General features: G+C 46.9%; 16 non-coding genes across 16 annotated transcripts; all 16 read right to left on the reverse strand.

The window, feature by feature from the left end:
• Positions 1-32: 32 nt before the first annotated feature.
• Positions 33-223, reverse strand: LOC142272241 (U2 spliceosomal RNA). The gene has a single exon (XR_012737141.1). It is a non-coding gene; the product is annotated as a U2 spliceosomal RNA (small nuclear RNA).
• A 1,117-nt stretch (positions 224-1,340) lies between these two features.
• On the reverse strand, positions 1,341-1,531 carry LOC142272242 (U2 spliceosomal RNA). Its single transcript, XR_012737142.1, has one exon. It is a non-coding gene; the product is annotated as a U2 spliceosomal RNA (small nuclear RNA).
• A 1,117-nt stretch (positions 1,532-2,648) lies between these two features.
• Positions 2,649-2,839, reverse strand: LOC142272243 (U2 spliceosomal RNA). The gene has a single exon (XR_012737143.1). It is a non-coding gene; the product is annotated as a U2 spliceosomal RNA (small nuclear RNA).
• Positions 2,840-3,956: 1,117 nt separating this feature from the next.
• LOC142272245 (U2 spliceosomal RNA) lies at positions 3,957-4,147 on the reverse strand. The gene has a single exon (XR_012737144.1). It is a non-coding gene; the product is annotated as a U2 spliceosomal RNA (small nuclear RNA).
• Positions 4,148-5,264: 1,117 nt separating this feature from the next.
• LOC142272247 (U2 spliceosomal RNA) lies at positions 5,265-5,455 on the reverse strand. Its single transcript, XR_012737146.1, has one exon. It is a non-coding gene; the product is annotated as a U2 spliceosomal RNA (small nuclear RNA).
• A 1,117-nt stretch (positions 5,456-6,572) lies between these two features.
• On the reverse strand, positions 6,573-6,763 carry LOC142272248 (U2 spliceosomal RNA). The gene has a single exon (XR_012737147.1). It is a non-coding gene; the product is annotated as a U2 spliceosomal RNA (small nuclear RNA).
• A 1,117-nt stretch (positions 6,764-7,880) lies between these two features.
• LOC142272249 (U2 spliceosomal RNA) lies at positions 7,881-8,071 on the reverse strand. Its single transcript, XR_012737148.1, has one exon. It is a non-coding gene; the product is annotated as a U2 spliceosomal RNA (small nuclear RNA).
• Positions 8,072-9,188: 1,117 nt separating this feature from the next.
• On the reverse strand, positions 9,189-9,379 carry LOC142272285 (U2 spliceosomal RNA). Its single transcript, XR_012737181.1, has one exon. It is a non-coding gene; the product is annotated as a U2 spliceosomal RNA (small nuclear RNA).
• A 1,117-nt stretch (positions 9,380-10,496) lies between these two features.
• Positions 10,497-10,687, reverse strand: LOC142272250 (U2 spliceosomal RNA). Its single transcript, XR_012737149.1, has one exon. It is a non-coding gene; the product is annotated as a U2 spliceosomal RNA (small nuclear RNA).
• Positions 10,688-11,804: 1,117 nt separating this feature from the next.
• LOC142272251 (U2 spliceosomal RNA) lies at positions 11,805-11,995 on the reverse strand. Its single transcript, XR_012737150.1, has one exon. It is a non-coding gene; the product is annotated as a U2 spliceosomal RNA (small nuclear RNA).
• A 1,117-nt stretch (positions 11,996-13,112) lies between these two features.
• LOC142272252 (U2 spliceosomal RNA) lies at positions 13,113-13,303 on the reverse strand. Its single transcript, XR_012737151.1, has one exon. It is a non-coding gene; the product is annotated as a U2 spliceosomal RNA (small nuclear RNA).
• Positions 13,304-14,420: 1,117 nt separating this feature from the next.
• On the reverse strand, positions 14,421-14,611 carry LOC142272253 (U2 spliceosomal RNA). Its single transcript, XR_012737152.1, has one exon. It is a non-coding gene; the product is annotated as a U2 spliceosomal RNA (small nuclear RNA).
• Positions 14,612-15,728: 1,117 nt separating this feature from the next.
• On the reverse strand, positions 15,729-15,921 carry LOC142272286 (U2 spliceosomal RNA). The gene has a single exon (XR_012737182.1). It is a non-coding gene; the product is annotated as a U2 spliceosomal RNA (small nuclear RNA).
• A 1,919-nt stretch (positions 15,922-17,840) lies between these two features.
• LOC142272254 (U2 spliceosomal RNA) lies at positions 17,841-18,031 on the reverse strand. Its single transcript, XR_012737153.1, has one exon. It is a non-coding gene; the product is annotated as a U2 spliceosomal RNA (small nuclear RNA).
• A 1,117-nt stretch (positions 18,032-19,148) lies between these two features.
• LOC142272256 (U2 spliceosomal RNA) lies at positions 19,149-19,339 on the reverse strand. The gene has a single exon (XR_012737154.1). It is a non-coding gene; the product is annotated as a U2 spliceosomal RNA (small nuclear RNA).
• A 1,117-nt stretch (positions 19,340-20,456) lies between these two features.
• Positions 20,457-20,647, reverse strand: LOC142272257 (U2 spliceosomal RNA). The gene has a single exon (XR_012737155.1). It is a non-coding gene; the product is annotated as a U2 spliceosomal RNA (small nuclear RNA).
• Between the last annotated feature and the right edge of the window lie 1,091 nt (positions 20,648-21,738).

Here is a 21,738-nt window from a genome sequence, read left to right on the forward strand (position 1 = left end):
AATCGAGTTCTGCTTTTGGAAACTGGGTTAAGAAGGGGTGCACCGTTCCTGGAGGTACTGCAATACCAGGTCAATGCGTGGAGTGGACAGAGCAAGCTCTTTTTCCATCTCCCTGTTCTAAAAATCCATTTAATATATGGTCCCCAGATAGGGGACGTATCAGATATTAAACTGATAAGAACAGATACTACACTTGATCTTAGCCAAAAGGCCGAGAAGCGATAACCAGAATTGGTTTGGGCCTCGAGTGGCACCCTGGCCTATGCCGGACACATCTTAGGGAGAGAGAGCGAGAGGGAGACAAACCCACGCCTACACAAGACATTTTGTCACCCAAGCCAACCCTTGAAAAGGCTGCTTTGCAGAGCAAAAACAAGAAGAATGGTGCGTTTTGCAGCCGCCGCCCACTGCAATGAATCTGAATAACTCCTCCTTTAGGGCGCAAGCAACTCCCCTCCCCCTTGCAGTCTTTCCAATTCACGATACAAAAAGACGGACAGGACAGGTTGCCTGACTTTCCGTCACTGCCACCCTTTGCCATCCTTACCCGTAGAAAGCCCTTTCATCATCCCCAAACCCTAATCTTTTCCCTTTCCTTCCCAGCCCCCAAACCCTGCCCTCTGTACCTTTCTCACCACCCGCTTCCCTTCTCCTGTCATCCCCCTACCACCCGGGAAAAAAAGAGATTGCCCCCTCCTTCCACTAGCCCACCCTCCCACCCAAAGAACAACTTCTTCTGCGCAGCTTGTTTTCTAGGCAGCAGCGCTATTGTGATGTCATCGGGGGGCATTGTGACAAGCCGCCAGTGTTCCGTCTCTTCATGTTGTGCACTGTTCAAACCGAAAATACATCAACAGGCAGGCTACAGAAAAGCTTACTAACAAAGGTTAGAGAGGGGCTTTCTCAGAGGGCTTTTTACAGTTTGTCTATTCCCAATTAGCCGGTTTAGTATACTTAATGAAAGTACTAATTCTTTCATAGGCCGCCCATTCTTAGTATTTGACGTTCAGGTAACAACAGGTAACTTTATTTGGAGTGGAAGCAGAGAGATAACACCAGATGCCAATTGTAGATCCTCTCACACCTGTGGTCACTGCAGCATCTGACTCCACTTTGTCCAAAAGGGATCTATTCCATTCAATTACACATGATCTAGATTAGACTGACAACAAGATACTGCACGGGACATAGCAGAGTTGGTGAAGTTGAGTGGTGATGAGTTTGCTATTTGGATGAATAAAGCAAGTAAAAAGTGTGTTAGATAAAAATTCATTTCAATTCGCTAATCGGGCTAATATGAATCAGGTGAATCGAGTTCTGCTTTTGGAAACTGGGTTAAGAAGGGGTGCACCGTTCCTGGAGGTACTGCAATACCAGGTCAATGCGTGGAGTGGACAGAGCAAGCTCTTTTTCCATCTCCCTGTTCTAAAAATCCATTTAATATATGGTCCCCAGATAGGGGACGTATCAGATATTAAACTGATAAGAACAGATACTACACTTGATCTTAGCCAAAAGGCCGAGAAGCGATAACCAGAATTGGTTTGGGCCTCGAGTGGCACCCTGGCCTATGCCGGACACATCTTAGGGAGAGAGAGCGAGAGGGAGACAAACCCACGCCTACACAAGACATTTTGTCACCCAAGCCAACCCTTGAAAAGGCTGCTTTGCAGAGCAAAAACAAGAAGAATGGTGCGTTTTGCAGCCGCCGCCCACTGCAATGAATCTGAATAACTCCTCCTTTAGGGCGCAAGCAACTCCCCTCCCCCTTGCAGTCTTTCCAATTCACGATACAAAAAGACGGACAGGACAGGTTGCCTGACTTTCCGTCACTGCCACCCTTTGCCATCCTTACCCGTAGAAAGCCCTTTCATCATCCCCAAACCCTAATCTTTTCCCTTTCCTTCCCAGCCCCCAAACCCTGCCCTCTGTACCTTTCTCACCACCCGCTTCCCTTCTCCTGTCATCCCCCTACCACCCGGGAAAAAAAGAGATTGCCCCCTCCTTCCACTAGCCCACCCTCCCACCCAAAGAACAACTTCTTCTGTGCAGCTTGTTTTCTAGGCAGCAGCGCTATTGTGATGTCATCGGGGGGCATTGTGACAAGCCGCCAGTGTTCCGTCTCTTCATGTTGTGCACTGTTCAAACCGAAAATACATCAACAGGCAGGCTACAGAAAAGCTTACTAACAAAGGTTAGAGAGGGGCTTTCTCAGAGGGCTTTTTACAGTTTGTCTATTCCCAATTAGCCGGTTTAGTATACTTAATGAAAGTACTAATTCTTTCATAGGCCGCCCATTCTTAGTATTTGACGTTCAGGTAACAACAGGTAACTTTATTTGGAGTGGAAGCAGAGAGATAACACCAGATGCCAATTGTAGATCCTCTCACACCTGTGGTCACTGCAGCATCTGACTCCACTTTGTCCAAAAGGGATCTATTCCATTCAATTACACATGATCTAGATTAGACTGACAACAAGATACTGCACGGGACATAGCAGAGTTGGTGAAGTTGAGTGGTGATGAGTTTGCTATTTGGATGAATAAAGCAAGTAAAAAGTGTGTTAGATAAAAATTCATTTCAATTCGCTAATCGGGCTAATATGAATCAGGTGAATCGAGTTCTGCTTTTGGAAACTGGGTTAAGAAGGGGTGCACCGTTCCTGGAGGTACTGCAATACCAGGTCAATGCGTGGAGTGGACAGAGCAAGCTCTTTTTCCATCTCCCTGTTCTAAAAATCCATTTAATATATGGTCCCCAGATAGGGGACGTATCAGATATTAAACTGATAAGAACAGATACTACACTTGATCTTAGCCAAAAGGCCGAGAAGCGATAACCAGAATTGGTTTGGGCCTCGAATGGCACCCTGGCCTATGCCGGACACATCTTAGGGAGAGAGAGCGAGAGGGAGACAAACCCACGCCTACACAAGACATTTTGTCACCCAAGCCAACCCTTAAAAAGGCTGCTTTGCAGAGCAAAAACAAGAAGAATGGTGCGTTTTGCAGCCGCCGCCCACTGCAATGAATCTGAATAACTCCTCCTTTAGGGCGCAAGCAACTCCCCTCCCCCTTGCAGTCTTTCCAATTCACGATACAAAAAGACGGACAGGACAGGTTGCCTGACTTTCCGTCACTGCCACCCTTTGCCATCCTTACCCGTAGAAAGCCCTTTCATCATCCCCAAACCCTAATCTTTTCCCTTTCCTTCCCAGCCCCCAAACCCTGCCCTCTGTACCTTTCTCACCACCCGCTTCCCTTCTCCTGTCATCCCCCTACCACCCGGGAAAAAAAGAGATTGCCCCCTCCTTCCACTAGCCCACCCTCCCACCCAAAGAACAACTTCTTCTGCGCAGCTTGTTTTCTAGGCAGCAGCGCTATTGTGATGTCATCGGGGGGCATTGTGACAAGCCGCCAGTGTTCCGTCTCTTCATGTTGTGCACTGTTCAAACCGAAAATACATCAACAGGCAGGCTACAGAAAAGCTTACTAACAAAGGTTAGAGAGGGGCTTTCTCAGAGGGCTTTTTACAGTTTGTCTATTCCCAATTAGCCGGTTTAGTATACTTAATGAAAGTACTAATTCTTTCATAGGCCGCCCATTCTTAGTATTTGACGTTCAGGTAACAACAGGTAACTTTATTTGGAGTGGAAGCAGAGAGATAACACCAGATGCCAATTGTAGATCCTCTCACACCTGTGGTCACTGCAGCATCTGACTCCACTTTGTCCAAAAGGGATCTATTCCATTCAATTACACATGATCTAGATTAGACTGACAACAAGATACTGCACGGGACATAGCAGAGTTGGTGAAGTTGAGTGGTGATGAGTTTGCTATTTGGATGAATAAAGCAAGTAAAAAGTGTGTTAGATAAAAATTCATTTCAATTCGCTAATCGGGCTAATATGAATCAGGTGAATCGAGTTCTGCTTTTGGAAACTGGGTTAAGAAGGGGTGCACCGTTCCTGGAGGTACTGCAATACCAGGTCAATGCGTGGAGTGGACAGAGCAAGCTCTTTTTCCATCTCCCTGTTCTAAAAATCCATTTAATATATGGTCCCCAGATAGGGGACGTATCAGATATTAAACTGATAAGAACAGATACTACACTTGATCTTAGCCAAAAGGCCGAGAAGCGATAACCAGAATTGGTTTGGGCCTCGAGTGGCACCCTGGCCTATGCCGGACACATCTTAGGGAGAGAGAGCGAGAGGGAGACAAACCCACGCCTACACAAGACATTTTGTCACCCAAGCCAACCCTTGAAAAGGCTGCTTTGCAGAGCAAAAACAAGAAGAATGGTGCGTTTTGCAGCCGCCGCCCACTGCAATGAATCTGAATAACTCCTCCTTTAGGGCGCAAGCAACTCCCCTCCCCCTTGCAGTCTTTCCAATTCACGATACAAAAAGACGGACAGGACAGGTTGCCTGACTTTCCGTCACTGCCACCCTTTGCCATCCTTACCCGTAGAAAGCCCTTTCATCATCCCCAAACCCTAATCTTTTCCCTTTCCTTCCCAGCCCCCAAACCCTGCCCTCTGTACCTTTCTCACCACCCGCTTCCCTTCTCCTGTCATCCCCCTACCACCCGGGAAAAAAAGAGATTGCCCCCTCCTTCCACTAGCCCACCCTCCCACCCAAAGAACAACTTCTTCTGCGCAGCTTGTTTTCTAGGCAGCAGCGCTATTGTGATGTCATCGGGGGGCATTGTGACAAGCCGCCAGTGTTCCGTCTCTTCATGTTGTGCACTGTTCAAACCGAAAATACATCAACAGGCAGGCTACAGAAAAGCTTACTAACAAAGGTTAGAGAGGGGCTTTCTCAGAGGGCTTTTTACAGTTTGTCTATTCCCAATTAGCCGGTTTAGTATACTTAATGAAAGTACTAATTCTTTCATAGGCCGCCCATTCTTAGTATTTGACGTTCAGGTAACAACAGGTAACTTTATTTGGAGTGGAAGCAGAGAGATAACACCAGATGCCAATTGTAGATCCTCTCACACCTGTGGTCACTGCAGCATCTGACTCCACTTTGTCCAAAAGGGATCTATTCCATTCAATTACACATGATCTAGATTAGACTGACAACAAGATACTGCACGGGACATAGCAGAGTTGGTGAAGTTGAGTGGTGATGAGTTTGCTATTTGGATGAATAAAGCAAGTAAAAAGTGTGTTAGATAAAAATTCATTTCAATTCGCTAATCGGGCTAATATGAATCAGGTGAATCGAGTTCTGCTTTTGGAAACTGGGTTAAGAAGGGGTGCACCGTTCCTGGAGGTACTGCAATACCAGGTCAATGCGTGGAGTGGACAGAGCAAGCTCTTTTTCCATCTCCCTGTTCTAAAAATCCATTTAATATATGGTCCCCAGATAGGGGACGTATCAGATATTAAACTGATAAGAACAGATACTACACTTGATCTTAGCCAAAAGGCCGAGAAGCGATAACCAGAATTGGTTTGGGCCTCGAGTGGCACCCTGGCCTATGCCGGACACATCTTAGGGAGAGAGAGCGAGAGGGAGACAAACCCACGCCTACACAAGACATTTTGTCACCCAAGCCAACCCTTGAAAAGGCTGCTTTGCAGAGCAAAAACAAGAAGAATGGTGCGTTTTGCAGCCGCCGCCCACTGCAATGAATCTGAATAACTCCTCCTTTAGGGCGCAAGCAACTCCCCTCCCCCTTGCAGTCTTTCCAATTCACGATACAAAAAGACGGACAGGACAGGTTGCCTGACTTTCCGTCACTGCCACCCTTTGCCATCCTTACCCGTAGAAAGCCCTTTCATCATCCCCAAACCCTAATCTTTTCCCTTTCCTTCCCAGCCCCCAAACCCTGCCCTCTGTACCTTTCTCACCACCCGCTTCCCTTCTCCTGTCATCCCCCTACCACCCGGGAAAAAAAGAGATTGCCCCCTCCTTCCACTAGCCCACCCTCCCACCCAAAGAACAACTTCTTCTGCGCAGCTTGTTTTCTAGGCAGCAGCGCTATTGTGATGTCATCGGGGGGCATTGTGACAAGCCGCCAGTGTTCCGTCTCTTCATGTTGTGCACTGTTCAAACCGAAAATACATCAACAGGCAGGCTACAGAAAAGCTTACTAACAAAGGTTAGAGAGGGGCTTTCTCAGAGGGCTTTTTACAGTTTGTCTATTCCCAATTAGCCGGTTTAGTATACTTAATGAAAGTACTAATTCTTTCATAGGCCGCCCATTCTTAGTATTTGACGTTCAGGTAACAACAGGTAACTTTATTTGGAGTGGAAGCAGAGAGATAACACCAGATGCCAATTGTAGATCCTCTCACACCTGTGGTCACTGCAGCATCTGACTCCACTTTGTCCAAAAGGGATCTATTCCATTCAATTACACATGATCTAGATTAGACTGACAACAAGATACTGCACGGGACATAGCAGAGTTGGTGAAGTTGAGTGGTGATGAGTTTGCTATTTGGATGAATAAAGCAAGTAAAAAGTGTGTTAGATAAAAATTCATTTCAATTCGCTAATCGGGCTAATATGAATCAGGTGAATCGAGTTCTGCTTTTGGAAACTGGGTTAAGAAGGGGTGCACCGTTCCTGGAGGTACTGCAATACCAGGTCAATGCGTGGAGTGGACAGAGCAAGCTCTTTTTCCATCTCCCTGTTCTAAAAATCCATTTAATATATGGTCCCCAGATAGGGGACGTATCAGATATTAAACTGATAAGAACAGATACTACACTTGATCTTAGCCAAAAGGCCGAGAAGCGATAACCAGAATTGGTTTGGGCCTCGAGTGGCACCCTGGCCTATGCCGGACACATCTTAGGGAGAGAGAGCGAGAGGGAGACAAACCCACGCCTACACAAGACATTTTGTCACCCAAGCCAACCCTTGAAAAGGCTGCTTTGCAGAGCAAAAACAAGAAGAATGGTGCGTTTTGCAGCCGCCGCCCACTGCAATGAATCTGAATAACTCCTCCTTTAGGGCGCAAGCAACTCCCCTCCCCCTTGCAGTCTTTCCAATTCACGATACAAAAAGACGGACAGGACAGGTTGCCTGACTTTCCGTCACTGCCACCCTTTGCCATCCTTACCCGTAGAAAGCCCTTTCATCATCCCCAAACCCTAATCTTTTCCCTTTCCTTCCCAGCCCCCAAACCCTGCCCTCTGTACCTTTCTCACCACCCGCTTCCCTTCTCCTGTCATCCCCCTACCACCCGGGAAAAAAAGAGATTGCCCCCTCCTTCCACTAGCCCACCCTCCCACCCAAAGAACAACTTCTTCTGCGCAGCTTGTTTTCTAGGCAGCAGCGCTATTGTGATGTCATCGGGGGGCATTGTGACAAGCCGCCAGTGTTCCGTCTCTTCATGTTGTGCACTGTTCAAACCGAAAATACATCAACAGGCAGGCTACAGAAAAGCTTACTAACAAAGGTTAGAGAGGGGCTTTCTCAGAGGGCTTTTTACAGTTTGTCTATTCCCAATTAGCCGGTTTAGTATACTTAATGAAAGTACTAATTCTTTCATAGGCCGCCCATTCTTAGTATTTGACGTTCAGGTAACAACAGGTAACTTTATTTGGAGTGGAAGCAGAGAGATAACACCAGATGCCAATTGTAGATCCTCTCACACCTGTGGTCACTGCAGCATCTGACTCCACTTTGTCCAAAAGGGATCTATTCCATTCAATTACACATGATCTAGATTAGACTGACAACAAGATACTGCACGGGACATAGCAGAGTTGGTGAAGTTGAGTGGTGATGAGTTTGCTATTTGGATGAATAAAGCAAGTAAAAAGTGTGTTAGATAAAAATTCATTTCAATTCGCTAATCGGGCTAATATGAATCAGGTGAATCGAGTTCTGCTTTTGGAAACTGGGTTAAGAAGGGGTGCACCGTTCCTGGAGGTACTGCAATACCAGGTCAATGCGTGGAGTGGACAGAGCAAGCTCTTTTTCCATCTCCCTGTTCTAAAAATCCATTTAATATATGGTCCCCAGATAGGGGACGTATCAGATATTAAACTGATAAGAACAGATACTACACTTGATCTTAGCCAAAAGGCCGAGAAGCGATAACCAGAATTGGTTTGGGCCTCGAGTGGCACCCTGGCCTATGCCGGACACATCTTAGGGAGAGAGAGCGAGAGGGAGACAAACCCACGCCTACACAAGACATTTTGTCACCCAAGCCAACCCTTGAAAAGGCTGCTTTGCAGAGCAAAAACAAGAAGAATGGTGCGTTTTGCAGCCGCCGCCCACTGCAATGAATCTGAATAACTCCTCCTTTAGGGCGCAAGCAACTCCCCTCCCCCTTGCAGTCTTTCCAATTCACGATACAAAAAGACGGACAGGACAGGTTGCCTGACTTTCCGTCACTGCCACCCTTTGCCATCCTTACCCGTAGAAAGCCCTTTCATCATCCCCAAACCCTAATCTTTTCCCTTTCCTTCCCAGCCCCCAAACCCTGCCCTCTGTACCTTTCTCACCACCCGCTTCCCTTCTCCTGTCATCCCCCTACCACCCGGGAAAAAAAGAGATTGCCCCCTCCTTCCACTAGCCCACCCTCCCACCCAAAGAACAACTTCTTCTGCGCAGCTTGTTTTCTAGGCAGCAGCGCTATTGTGATGTCATCGGGGGGCATTGTGACAAGCCGCCAGTGTTCCGTCTCTTCATGTTGTGCACTGTTCAAACCGAAAATACATCAACAGGCAGGCTACAGAAAAGCTTACTAACAAAGGTTAGAGAGGGGCTTTCTCAGAGGGCTTTTTACAGTTTGTCTATTCCCAATTAGCCGGTTTAGTATACTTAATGAAAGTACTAATTCTTTCATAGGCCGCCCATTCTTAGTATTTGACGTTCAGGTAACAACAGGTAACTTTATTTGGAGTGGAAGCAGAGAGATAACACCAGATGCCAATTGTAGATCCTCTCACACCTGTGGTCACTGCAGCATCTGACTCCACTTTGTCCAAAAGGGATCTATTCCATTCAATTACACATGATCTAGATTAGACTGACAACAAGATACTGCACGGGACATAGCAGAGTTGGTGAAGTTGAGTGGTGATGAGTTTGCTATTTGGATGAATAAAGCAAGTAAAAAGTGTGTTAGATAAAAATTCATTTCAATTCGCTAATCGGGCTAATATGAATCAGGTGAATCGAGTTCTGCTTTTGGAAACTGGGTTAAGAAGGGGTGCACCGTTCCTGGAGGTACTGCAATACCAGGTCAATGCGTGGAGTGGACAGAGCAAGCTCTTTTTCCATCTCCCTGTTCTAAAAATCCATTTAATATATGGTCCCCAGATAGGGGACGTATCAGATATTAAACTGATAAGAACAGATACTACACTTGATCTTAGTCAAAAGGCCGAGAAGCGATAACCAGAATTGGTTTGGGCCTCGAGTGGCACCCTGGCCTATGCCGGACACATCTTAGGGAGAGAGAGCGAGAGGGAGACAAACCCACGCCTACACAAGACATTTTGTCACCCAAGCCAACCCTTGAAAAGGCTGCTTTGCAGAGCAAAAACAAGAAGAATGGTGCGTTTTGCAGCCGCCGCCCACTGCAATGAATCTGAATAACTCCTCCTTTAGGGCGCAAGCAACTCCCCTCCCCCTTGCAGTCTTTCCAATTCACGATACAAAAAGACGGACAGGACAGGTTGCCTGACTTTCCGTCACTGCCACCCTTTGCCATCCTTACCCGTAGAAAGCCCTTTCATCATCCCCAAACCCTAATCTTTTCCCTTTCCTTCCCAGCCCCCAAACCCTGCCCTCTGTACCTTTCTCACCACCCGCTTCCCTTCTCCTGTCATCCCCCTACCACCCGGGAAAAAAAGAGATTGCCCCCTCCTTCCACTAGCCCACCCTCCCACCCAAAGAACAACTTCTTCTGCGCAGCTTGTTTTCTAGGCAGCAGCGCTATTGTGATGTCATCGGGGGGCATTGTGACAAGCCGCCAGTGTTCCGTCTCTTCATGTTGTGCACTGTTCAAACCGAAAATACATCAACAGGCAGGCTACAGAAAAGCTTACTAACAAAGGTTAGAGAGGGGCTTTCTCAGAGGGCTTTTTACAGTTTGTCTATTCCCAATTAGCCGGTTTAGTATACTTAATGAAAGTACTAATTCTTTCATAGGCCGCCCATTCTTAGTATTTGACGTTCAGGTAACAACAGGTAACTTTATTTGGAGTGGAAGCAGAGAGATAACACCAGATGCCAATTGTAGATCCTCTCACACCTGTGGTCACTGCAGCATCTGACTCCACTTTGTCCAAAAGGGATCTATTCCATTCAATTACACATGATCTAGATTAGACTGACAACAAGATACTGCACGGGACATAGCAGAGTTGGTGAAGTTGAGTGGTGATGAGTTTGCTATTTGGATGAATAAAGCAAGTAAAAAGTGTGTTAGATAAAAATTCATTTCAATTCGCTAATCGGGCTAATATGAATCAGGTGAATCGAGTTCTGCTTTTGGAAACTGGGTTAAGAAGGGGTGCACCGTTCCTGGAGGTACTGCAATACCAGGTCAATGCGTGGAGTGGACAGAGCAAGCTCTTTTTCCATCTCCCTGTTCTAAAAATCCATTTAATATATGGTCCCCAGATAGGGGACGTATCAGATATTAAACTGATAAGAACAGATACTACACTTGATCTTAGCCAAAAGGCCGAGAAGCGATAACCAGAATTGGTTTGGGCCTCGAGTGGCACCCTGGCCTATGCCGGACACATCTTAGGGAGAGAGAGCGAGAGGGAGACAAACCCACGCCTACACAAGACATTTTGTCACCCAAGCCAACCCTTGAAAAGGCTGCTTTGCAGAGCAAAAACAAGAAGAATGGTGCGTTTTGCAGCCGCCGCCCACTGCAATGAATCTGAATAACTCCTCCTTTAGGGCGCAAGCAACTCCCCTCCCCCTTGCAGTCTTTCCAATTCACGATACAAAAAGACGGACAGGACAGGTTGCCTGACTTTCCGTCACTGCCACCCTTTGCCATCCTTACCCGTAGAAAGCCCTTTCATCATCCCCAAACCCTAATCTTTTCCCTTTCCTTCCCAGCCCCCAAACCCTGCCCTCTGTACCTTTCTCACCACCCGCTTCCCTTCTCCTGTCATCCCCCTACCACCCGGGAAAAAAAGAGATTGCCCCCTCCTTCCACTAGCCCACCCTCCCACCCAAAGAACAACTTCTTCTGCGCAGCTTGTTTTCTAGGCAGCAGCGCTATTGTGATGTCATCGGGGGGCATTGTGACAAGCCGCCAGTGTTCCGTCTCTTCATGTTGTGCACTGTTCAAACCGAAAATACATCAACAGGCAGGCTACAGAAAAGCTTACTAACAAAGGTTAGAGAGGGGCTTTCTCAGAGGGCTTTTTACAGTTTGTCTATTCCCAATTAGCCGGTTTAGTATACTTAATGAAAGTACTAATTCTTTCATAGGCCGCCCATTCTTAGTATTTGACGTTCAGGTAACAACAGGTAACTTTATTTGGAGTGGAAGCAGAGAGATAACACCAGATGCCAATTGTAGATCCTCTCACACCTGTGGTCACTGCAGCATCTGACTCCACTTTGTCCAAAAGGGATCTATTCCATTCAATTACACATGATCTAGATTAGACTGACAACAAGATACTGCACGGGACATAGCAGAGTTGGTGAAGTTGAGTGGTGATGAGTTTGCTATTTGGATGAATAAAGCAAGTAAAAAGTGTGTTAGATAAAAATTCATTTCAATTCGCTAATCGGGCTAATATGAATCAGGTGAATCGAGTTCTGCTTTTGGAAACTGGGTTAAGAAGGGGTGCACCGTTCCTGGAGGTACTGCAATACCAGGTCAATGCGTGGAGTGGACAGAGCAAGCTCTTTTTCCATCTCCCTGTTCTAAAAATCCATTTAATATATGGTCCCCAGATAGGGGACGTATCAGATATTAAACTGATAAGAACAGATACTACACTTGATCTTAGCCAAAAGGCCGAGAAGCGATAACCAGAATTGGTTTGGGCCTCGAGTGGCACCCTGGCCTATGCCGGACACATCTTAGGGAGAGAGAGCGAGAGGGAGACAAACCCACGCCTACACAAGACATTTTGTCACCCAAGCCAACCCTTGAAAAGGCTGCTTTGCAGAGCAAAAACAAGAAGAATGGTGCGTTTTGCAGCCGCCGCCCACTGCAATGAATCTGAATAACTCCTCCTTTAGGGCGCAAGCAACTCCCCTCCCCCTTGCAGTCTTTCCAATTCACGATACAAAAAGACGGACAGGACAGGTTGCCTGACTTTCCGTCACTGCCACCCTTTGCCATCCTTACCCGTAGAAAGCCCTTTCATCATCCCCAAACCCTAATCTTTTCCCTTTCCTTCCCAGCCCCCAAACCCTGCCCTCTGTACCTTTCTCACCACCCGCTTCCCTTCTCCTGTCATCCCCCTACCACCCGGGAAAAAAAGAGATTGCCCCCTCCTTCCACTAGCCCACCCTCCCACCCAAAGAACAACTTCTTCTGCGCAGCTTGTTTTCTAGGCAGCAGCGCTATTGTGATGTCATCGGGGGGCATTGTGACAAGCCGCCAGTGTTCCGTCTCTTCATGTTGTGCACTGTTCAAACCGAAAATACATCAACAGGCAGGCTACAGAAAAGCTTACTAACAAAGGTTAGAGAGGGGCTTTCTCAGAGGGCTTTTTACAGTTTGTCTATTCCCAATTAGCCGGTTTAGTATACTTAATGAAAGTACTAATTCTTTCATATTCCGCCCATTCTTAGTATTTGACGTTCAGGTAACAACAGGTAACTTTATTTGGAGTGGAAGCAGAGAGATAACACCAGATGCCAATTGTAGATCCTCTCACACCTGTGGTCACTGCAGCATCTGACTCCACTTTGTCCAAAAGGGATCTATTCCATTCAATTACACATGATCTAGATTAGACTGACAACAAGATACTGCACGGGACATAGCAGAGTTGGTGAAGTTGAGTGGTGATGAGTTTGCTATTTGGATGAATAAAGCAAGTAAAAAGTGTGTTAGATAAAAATTCATTTCAATTCGCTAATCGGGCTAATATGAATCAGGTGAATCGAGTTCTGCTTTTGGAAACTGGGTTAAGAAGGGGTGCACCGTTCCTGGAGGTACTGCAATACCAGGTCAATGCGTGGAGTGGACAGAGCAAGCTCTTTTTCCATCTCCCTGTTCTAAAAATCCATTTAATATATGGTCCCCAGATAGGGGACGTATCAGATATTAAACTGATAAGAACAGATACTACACTTGATCTTAGCCAAAAGGCCGAGAAGCGATAACCAGAATTGGTTTGGGCCTCGAGTGGCACCCTGGCCTATGCCGGACACATCTTAGGGAGAGAGAGCGAGAGGGAGACAAACCCACGCCTACACAAGACATTTTGTCACCCAAGCCAACCCTTGAAAAGGCTGCTTTGCAGAGCAAAAACAAGAAGAATGGTGCGTTTTGCAGCCGCCGCCCACTGCAATGAATCTGAATAACTCCTCCTTTAGGGCGCAAGCAACTCCCCTCCCCCTTGCAGTCTTTCCAATTCACGATACAAAAAGACGGACAGGACAGGTTGCCTGACTTTCCGTCACTGCCACCCTTTGCCATCCTTACCCGTAGAAAGCCCTTTCATCATCCCCAAACCCTAATCTTTTCCCTTTCCTTCCCAGCCCCCAAACCCTGCCCTCTGTACCTTTCTCACCACCCGCTTCCCTTCTCCTGTCATCCCCCTACCACCCGGGAAAAAAAGAGATTGCCCCCTCCTTCCACTAGCCCACCCTCCCACCCAAAGAACAACTTCTTCTGCGCAGCTTGTTTTCTAGGCAGCAGCGCTATTGTGATGTCATCGGGGGGCATTGTGACAAGCCGCCAGTGTTCCGTCTCTTCATGTTGTGCACTGTTCAAACCGAAAATACATCAACAGGCAGGCTACAGAAAAGCTTACTAACAAAGGTTAGAGAGGGGCTTTCTCAGAGGGCTTTTTACAGTTTGTCTATTCCCAATTAGCCGGTTTAGTATACTTAATGAAAGTACTAATTCTTTCATAGGCCGCCCATTCTTAGTATTTGACGTTCAGGTAACAACAGGTAACTTTATTTGGAGTGGAAGCAGAGAGATAACACCAGATGCCAATTGTAGATCCTCTCACACCTGTGGTCACTGCAGCATCTGACTCCACTTTGTCCAAAAGGGATCTATTCCATTCAATTACACATGATCTAGATTAGACTGACAACAAGATACTGCACGGGACATAGCAGAGTTGGTGAAGTTGAGTGGTGATGAGTTTGCTATTTGGATGAATAAAGCAAGTAAAAAGTGTGTTAGATAAAAATTCATTTCAATTCGCTAATCGGGCTAATATGAATCAGGTGAATCGAGTTCTGCTTTTGGAAACTGGGTTAAGAAGGGGTGCACCGTTCCTGGAGGTACTGCAATACCAGGTCAATGCGTGGAGTGGACAGAGCAAGCTCTTTTTCCATCTCCCTGTTCTAAAAATCCATTTAATATATGGTCCCCAGATAGGGGACGTATCAGATATTAAACTGATAAGAACAGATACTACACTTGATCTTAGCCAAAAGGCCGAGAAGCGATAACCAGAATTGGTTTGGGCCTCGAGTGGCACCCTGGCCTATGCCGGACACATCTTAGGGAGAGAGAGCGAGAGGGAGACAAACCCACGCCTACACAAGACATTTTGTCACCCAAGCCAACCCTTGAAAAGGCTGCTTTGCAGAGCAAAAACAAGAAGAATGGTGCGTTTTGCAGCCGCCGCCCACTGCAATGAATCTGAATAACTCCTCCTTTAGGGCGCAAGCAACTCCCCTCCCCCTTGCAGTCTTTCCAATTCACGATACAAAAAGACGGACAGGACAGGTTGCCTGACTTTCCGTCACTGCCACCCTTTGCCATCCTTACCCGTAGAAAGCCCTTTCATCATCCCCAAACCCTAATCTTTTCCCTTTCCTTCCCAGCCCCCAAACCCTGCCCTCTGTACCTTTCTCACCACCCGCTTCCCTTCTCCTGTCATCCCCCTACCACCCGGGAAAAAAAGAGATTGCCCCCTCCTTCCACTAGCCCACCCTCCCACCCAAAGAACAACTTCTTCTGCGCAGCTTGTTTTCTAGGCAGCAGCGCTATTGTGATGTCATCGGGGGGCATTGTGACAAGCCGCCAGTGTTCCGTCTCTTCATGTTGTGCACTGTTCAAACCGAAAATACATCAACAGGCAGGCTACAGAAAAGCTTACTAACAAAGGTTAGAGAGGGGCTTTCTCAGAGGGCTTTTTACAGTTTGTCTATTCCCAATTAGCCGGTTTAGTATACTTAATGAAAGTACTAATTCTTTCATAGGCCGCCCATTCTTAGTATTTGACGTTCAGGTAACAACAGGTAACTTTATTTGGAGTGGAAGCAGAGAGATAACACCAGATGCCAATTGTAGATCCTCTCACACCTGTGGTCACTGCAGCATCTGACTCCACTTTGTCCAAAAGGGATCTATTCCATTCAATTACACATGATCTAGATTAGACTGACAACAAGATACTGCACGGGACATAGCAGAGTTGGTGAAGTTGAGTGGTGATGAGTTTGCTATTTGGATGAATAAAGCAAGTAAAAAGTGTGTTAGATAAAAATTCATTTCAATTCGCTAATCGGGCTAATATGAATCAGGTGAATCGAGTTCTGCTTTTGGAAACTGGGTTAAGAAGGGGTGCACCGTTCCTGGAGGTACTGCAATACCAGGTCAATGCGTGGAGTGGACAGAGCAAGCTCTTTTTCCATCTCCCTGTTCTAAAAATCCATTTAATATATGGTCCCCAGATAGGGGACGTATCAGATATTAAACTGATAAGAACAGATTTTTGATTTAATGAAGCTTTCCAAAGCACCACAAAAAATGCATGACCGAAGTCACACCAAAAACAGTGCAAAGGCTAGGATTCGTGTGGACCCCACCGTGAGGAGAGGGTCCCCAAAAATCAACCCCGTCCCTCCGAGCCAGAAGGCCACAGCAAGGGTCAGGGATCTTCGGTGCTCCCCCAAGCCGAAGCCTGGTTGAGCCTTGTCGTTGCTCCCAGCGTCCACCCAGGCATCTTACCCAAGTGGAGTAGAGAGCTACTAGTTGTTGGTTTCGCAGCCGAAACTGCCCGGACCGTCAACCGGTGTTGGTTTCTCAGCCCAAGGCTAACCGGACCTCCAACCGGGTGTTGGTTTCTCAGCCGAAGCTGACCCAGACCTCCAACCGGGTGTTGGTTTCTCAGCCGAAGCTGACCCGGACCTCCAACCGGGTGTTAGTTTCTCAGCCCAAAGCTGACCAGACCTCCGACCGGGATTATAAAAATTTCCCTTCCTAGCCAGAAGGCCGGGATAGGGTAATATGCTCAAAAAGTATGAAAAGGCAAGGTACGGTGTGCTACAGAGCCCAAGGCTTGCCGGGGTCCCAAGCCAGCAAGCTCAGACTCACTCCAGGGTCGTCAGTCCTGGGGCACGTTGTACCATAGCCCCCCATCCTTACTCAGTCTAATAGCCTCGATCCTGGTAGGGCCATGTTTTCCACTAGATGAATATACTATCCACCCAGAGTACTAGCAAGCGCAACCTTCCAGTGTGCATTGTATCATTGTACTAAGGTGGCCTGGAGCTTAAACCACCTCTTCGAACAACACTACACTTGATCTTAGCCAAAAGGCCGAGAAGCGATAACCAGAATTGGTTTGGGCCTCGAGTGGCACCCTGGCCTATGCCGGACACATCTTAGGGAGAGAGAGCGAGAGGGAGACAAACCCACGCCTACACAAGACATTTTGTCACCCAAGCCAACCCTTGAAAAGGCTGCTTTGCAGAGCAAAAACAAGAAGAATGGTGCGTTTTGCAGCCGCCGCCCACTGCAATGAATCTGAATAACTCCTCCTTTAGGGCGCAAGCAACTCCCCTCCCCCTTGCAGTCTTTCCAATTCACGATACAAAAAGACGGACAGGACAGGTTGCCTGACTTTCCGTCACTGCCACCCTTTGCCATCCTTACCCGTAGAAAGCCCTTTCATCATCCCCAAACCCTAATCTTTTCCCTTTCCTTCCCAGCCCCCAAACCCTGCCCTCTGTACCTTTCTCACCACCCGCTTCCCTTCTCCTGTCATCCCCCTACCACCCGGGAAAAAAAGAGATTGCCCCCTCCTTCCACTAGCCCACCCTCCCACCCAAAGAACAACTTCTTCTGCGCAGCTTGTTTTCTAGGCAGCAGCGCTATTGTGATGTCATCGGGGGGCATTGTGACAAGCCGCCAGTGTTCCGTCTCTTCATGTTGTGCACTGTTCAAACCGAAAATACATCAACAGGCAGGCTACAGAAAAGCTTACTAACAAAGGTTAGAGAGGGGCTTTCTCAGAGGGCTTTTTACAGTTTGTCTATTCCCAATTAGCCGGTTTAGTATACTTAATGAAAGTACTAATTCTTTCATAGGCCGCCCATTCTTAGTATTTGACGTTCAGGTAACAACAGGTAACTTTATTTGGAGTGGAAGCAGAGAGATAACACCAGATGCCAATTGTAGATCCTCTCACACCTGTGGTCACTGCAGCATCTGACTCCACTTTGTCCAAAAGGGATCTATTCCATTCAATTACACATGATCTAGATTAGACTGACAACAAGATACTGCACGGGACATAGCAGAGTTGGTGAAGTTGAGTGGTGATGAGTTTGCTATTTGGATGAATAAAGCAAGTAAAAAGTGTGTTAGATAAAAATTCATTTCAATTCGCTAATCGGGCTAATATGAATCAGGTGAATCGAGTTCTGCTTTTGGAAACTGGGTTAAGAAGGGGTGCACCGTTCCTGGAGGTACTGCAATACCAGGTCAATGCGTGGAGTGGACAGAGCAAGCTCTTTTTCCATCTCCCTGTTCTAAAAATCCATTTAATATATGGTCCCCAGATAGGGGACGTATCAGATATTAAACTGATAAGAACAGATACTACACTTGATCTTAGCCAAAAGGCCGAGAAGCGATAACCAGAATTGGTTTGGGCCTCGAGTGGCACCCTGGCCTATGCCGGACACATCTTAGGGAGAGAGAGCGAGAGGGAGACAAACCCACGCCTACACAAGACATTTTGTCACCCAAGCCAACCCTTGAAAAGGCTGCTTTGCAGAGCAAAAACAAGAAGAATGGTGCGTTTTGCAGCCGCCGCCCACTGCAATGAATCTGAATAACTCCTCCTTTAGGGCGCAAGCAACTCCCCTCCCCCTTGCAGTCTTTCCAATTCACGATACAAAAAGACGGACAGGACAGGTTGCCTGACTTTCCGTCACTGCCACCCTTTGCCATCCTTACCCGTAGAAAGCCCTTTCATCATCCCCAAACCCTAATCTTTTCCCTTTCCTTCCCAGCCCCCAAACCCTGCCCTCTGTACCTTTCTCACCACCCGCTTCCCTTCTCCTGTCATCCCCCTACCACCCGGGAAAAAAAGAGATTGCCCCCTCCTTCCACTAGCCCACCCTCCCACCCAAAGAACAACTTCTTCTGCGCAGCTTGTTTTCTAGGCAGCAGCGCTATTGTGATGTCATCGGGGGGCATTGTGACAAGCCGCCAGTGTTCCGTCTCTTCATGTTGTGCACTGTTCAAACCGAAAATACATCAACAGGCAGGCTACAGAAAAGCTTACTAACAAAGGTTAGAGAGGGGCTTTCTCAGAGGGCTTTTTACAGTTTGTCTATTCCCAATTAGCCGGTTTAGTATACTTAATGAAAGTACTAATTCTTTCATAGGCCGCCCATTCTTAGTATTTGACGTTCAGGTAACAACAGGTAACTTTATTTGTAGTGGAAGCAGAGAGATAACACCAGATGCCAATTGTAGATCCTCTCACACCTGTGGTCACTGCAGCATCTGACTCCACTTTGTCCAAAAGGGATCTATTCCATTCAATTACACATGATCTAGATTAGACTGACAACAAGATACTGCACGGGACATAGCAGAGTTGGTGAAGTTGAGTGGTGATGAGTTTGCTATTTGGATGAATAAAGCAAGTAAAAAGTGTGTTAGATAAAAATTCATTTCAATTCGCTAATCGGGCTAATATGAATCAGGTGAATCGAGTTCTGCTTTTGGAAACTGGGTTAAGAAGGGGTGCACCGTTCCTGGAGGTACTGCAATACCAGGTCAATGCGTGGAGTGGACAGAGCAAGCTCTTTTTCCATCTCCCTGTTCTAAAAATCCATTTAATATATGGTCCCCAGATAGGGGACGTATCAGATATTAAACTGATAAGAACAGATACTACACTTGATCTTAGCCAAAAGGCCGAGAAGCGATAACCAGAATTGGTTTGGGCCTCGAGTGGCACCCTGGCCTATGCCGGACACATCTTAGGGAGAGAGAGCGAGAGGGAGACAAACCCACGCCTACACAAGACATTTTGTCACCCAAGCCAACCCTTGAAAAGGCTGCTTTGCAGAGCAAAAACAAGAAGAATGGTGCGTTTTGCAGCCGCCGCCCACTGCAATGAATCTGAATAACTCCTCCTTTAGGGCGCAAGCAACTCCCCTCCCCCTTGCAGTCTTTCCAATTCACGATACAAAAAGACGGACAGGACAGGTTGCCTGACTTTCCGTCACTGCCACCCTTTGCCATCCTTACCCGTAGAAAGCCCTTTCATCATCCCCAAACCCTAATCTTTTCCCTTTCCTTCCCAGCCCCCAAACCCTGCCCTCTGTACCTTTCTCACCACCCGCTTCCCTTCTCCTGTCATCCCCCTACCACCCGGGAAAAAAAGAGATTGCCCCCTCCTTCCACTAGCCCACCCTCCCACCCAAAGAACAACTTCTTCTGCGCAGCTTGTTTTCTAGGCAGCAGCGCTATTGTGATGTCATCGGGGGGCATTGTGACAAGCCGCCAGTGTTCCGTCTCTTCATGTTGTGCACTGTTCAAACCGAAAATACATCAACAGGCAGGCTACAGAAAAGCTTACTAACAAAGGTTAGAGAGGGGCTTTCTCAGAGGGCTTTTTACAGTTTGTCTATTCCCAATTAGCCGGTTTAGTATACTTAATGAAAGTACTAATTCTTTCATAGGCCGCCCATTCTTAGTATTTGACGTTCAGGTAACAACAGGTAACTTTATTTGGAGTGGAAGCAGAGAGATAACACCAGATGCCAATTGTAGATCCTCTCACACCTGTGGTCACTGCAGCATCTGACTCCACTTTGTCCAAAAGGGATCTATTCCATTCAATTACACATGATCTAGATTAGACTGACAACAAGATACTGCACGGGACATAGCAGAGTTGGTGAAGTTGAGTGGTGATGAGTTTGCTATTTGGATGAATAAAGCAAGTAAAAAGTGTGTTAGATAAAAATTCATTTCAATTCGCTAATCGGGCTAATATGAATCAGGTGAATCGAGTTCTGCTTTTGGAAACTGGGTTAAGAAGGGGTGCACCGTTCCTGGAGGTACTGCAATACCAGGTCAATGCGTGGAGTGGACAGAGCAAGCTCTTTTTCCATCTCCCTGTTCTAAAAATCCATTTAATATATGGTCCCCAGATAGGGGACGTATCAGATATTAAACTGATAAGAACAGATACTACACTTGATCTTAGCCAAAAGGCCGAGAAGCGATAACCAGAATTGGTTTGGGCCTCGAGTGGCACCCTGGCCTATGCCGGACACATCTTAGGGAGAGAGAGCGAGAGGGAGACAAACCCACGCCTACACAAGACATTTTGTCACCCAAGCCAACCCTTGAAAAGGCTGCTTTGCAGAGCAAAAACAAGAAGAATGGTGCGTTTTGCAGCCGCCGCCCACTGCAATGAATCTGAATAACTCCTCCTTTAGGGCGCAAGCAACTCCCCTCCCCCTTGCAGTCTTTCCAATTCACGATACAAAAAGACGGACAGGACAGGTTGCCTGACTTTCCGTCACTGCCACCCTTTGCCATCCTTACCCGTAGAAAGCCCTTTCATCATCCCCAAACCCTAATCTTTTCCCTTTCCTTCCCAGCCCCCAAACCCTGCCCTCTGTACCTTTCTCACCACCCGCTTCCCTTCTCCTGTCATCCCCCTACCACCCGGGAAAAAAAGAGATTGCCCCCTCCTTCCACTAGCCCACCCTCCCACCCAAAGAACAACTTCTTCTGCGCAGCTTGTTTTCTAGGCAGCAGCGCTATTGTGATGTCATCGGGGGGCATTGTGACAAGCCGCCAGTGTTCCGTCTCTTCATGTTGTGCACTGTTCAAACCGAAAATACATCAACAGGCAGGCTACAGAAAAGCTTACTAACAAAGGTTAGAGAGGGGCTTTCTCAGAGGGCTTTTTACAGTTTGTCTATTCCCAATTAGCCGGTTTAGTATACTTAATGAAAGTACTAATTCTTTCATAGGCCGCCCATTCTTAGTATTTGACGTTCAGGTAACAACAGGTAACTTTATTTGGAGTGGAAGCAGAGAGATAACACCAGATGCCAATTGTAGATCCTCTCACACCTGTGGTCACTGCAGCATCTGACTCCACTTTGTCCAAAAGGGATCTATTCCATTCAATTACACATGATCTAGATTAGACTGACAACAAGATACTGCACGGGACATAGCAGAGTTGGTGAAGTTGAGTGGTGATGAGTTTGCTATTTGGATGAATAAAGCAAGTAAAAAGTGTGTTAGATAAAAATTCATTTCAATTCGCTAATCGGGCTAATATGAATCAGGTGAATCGA

This window comes from Anomaloglossus baeobatrachus, unplaced genomic scaffold (genome assembly GCF_048569485.1).
Source record: "Anomaloglossus baeobatrachus isolate aAnoBae1 unplaced genomic scaffold, aAnoBae1.hap1 Scaffold_3469, whole genome shotgun sequence".
Taxonomy (NCBI): Eukaryota; Metazoa; Chordata; class Amphibia; order Anura; family Aromobatidae; genus Anomaloglossus; species Anomaloglossus baeobatrachus.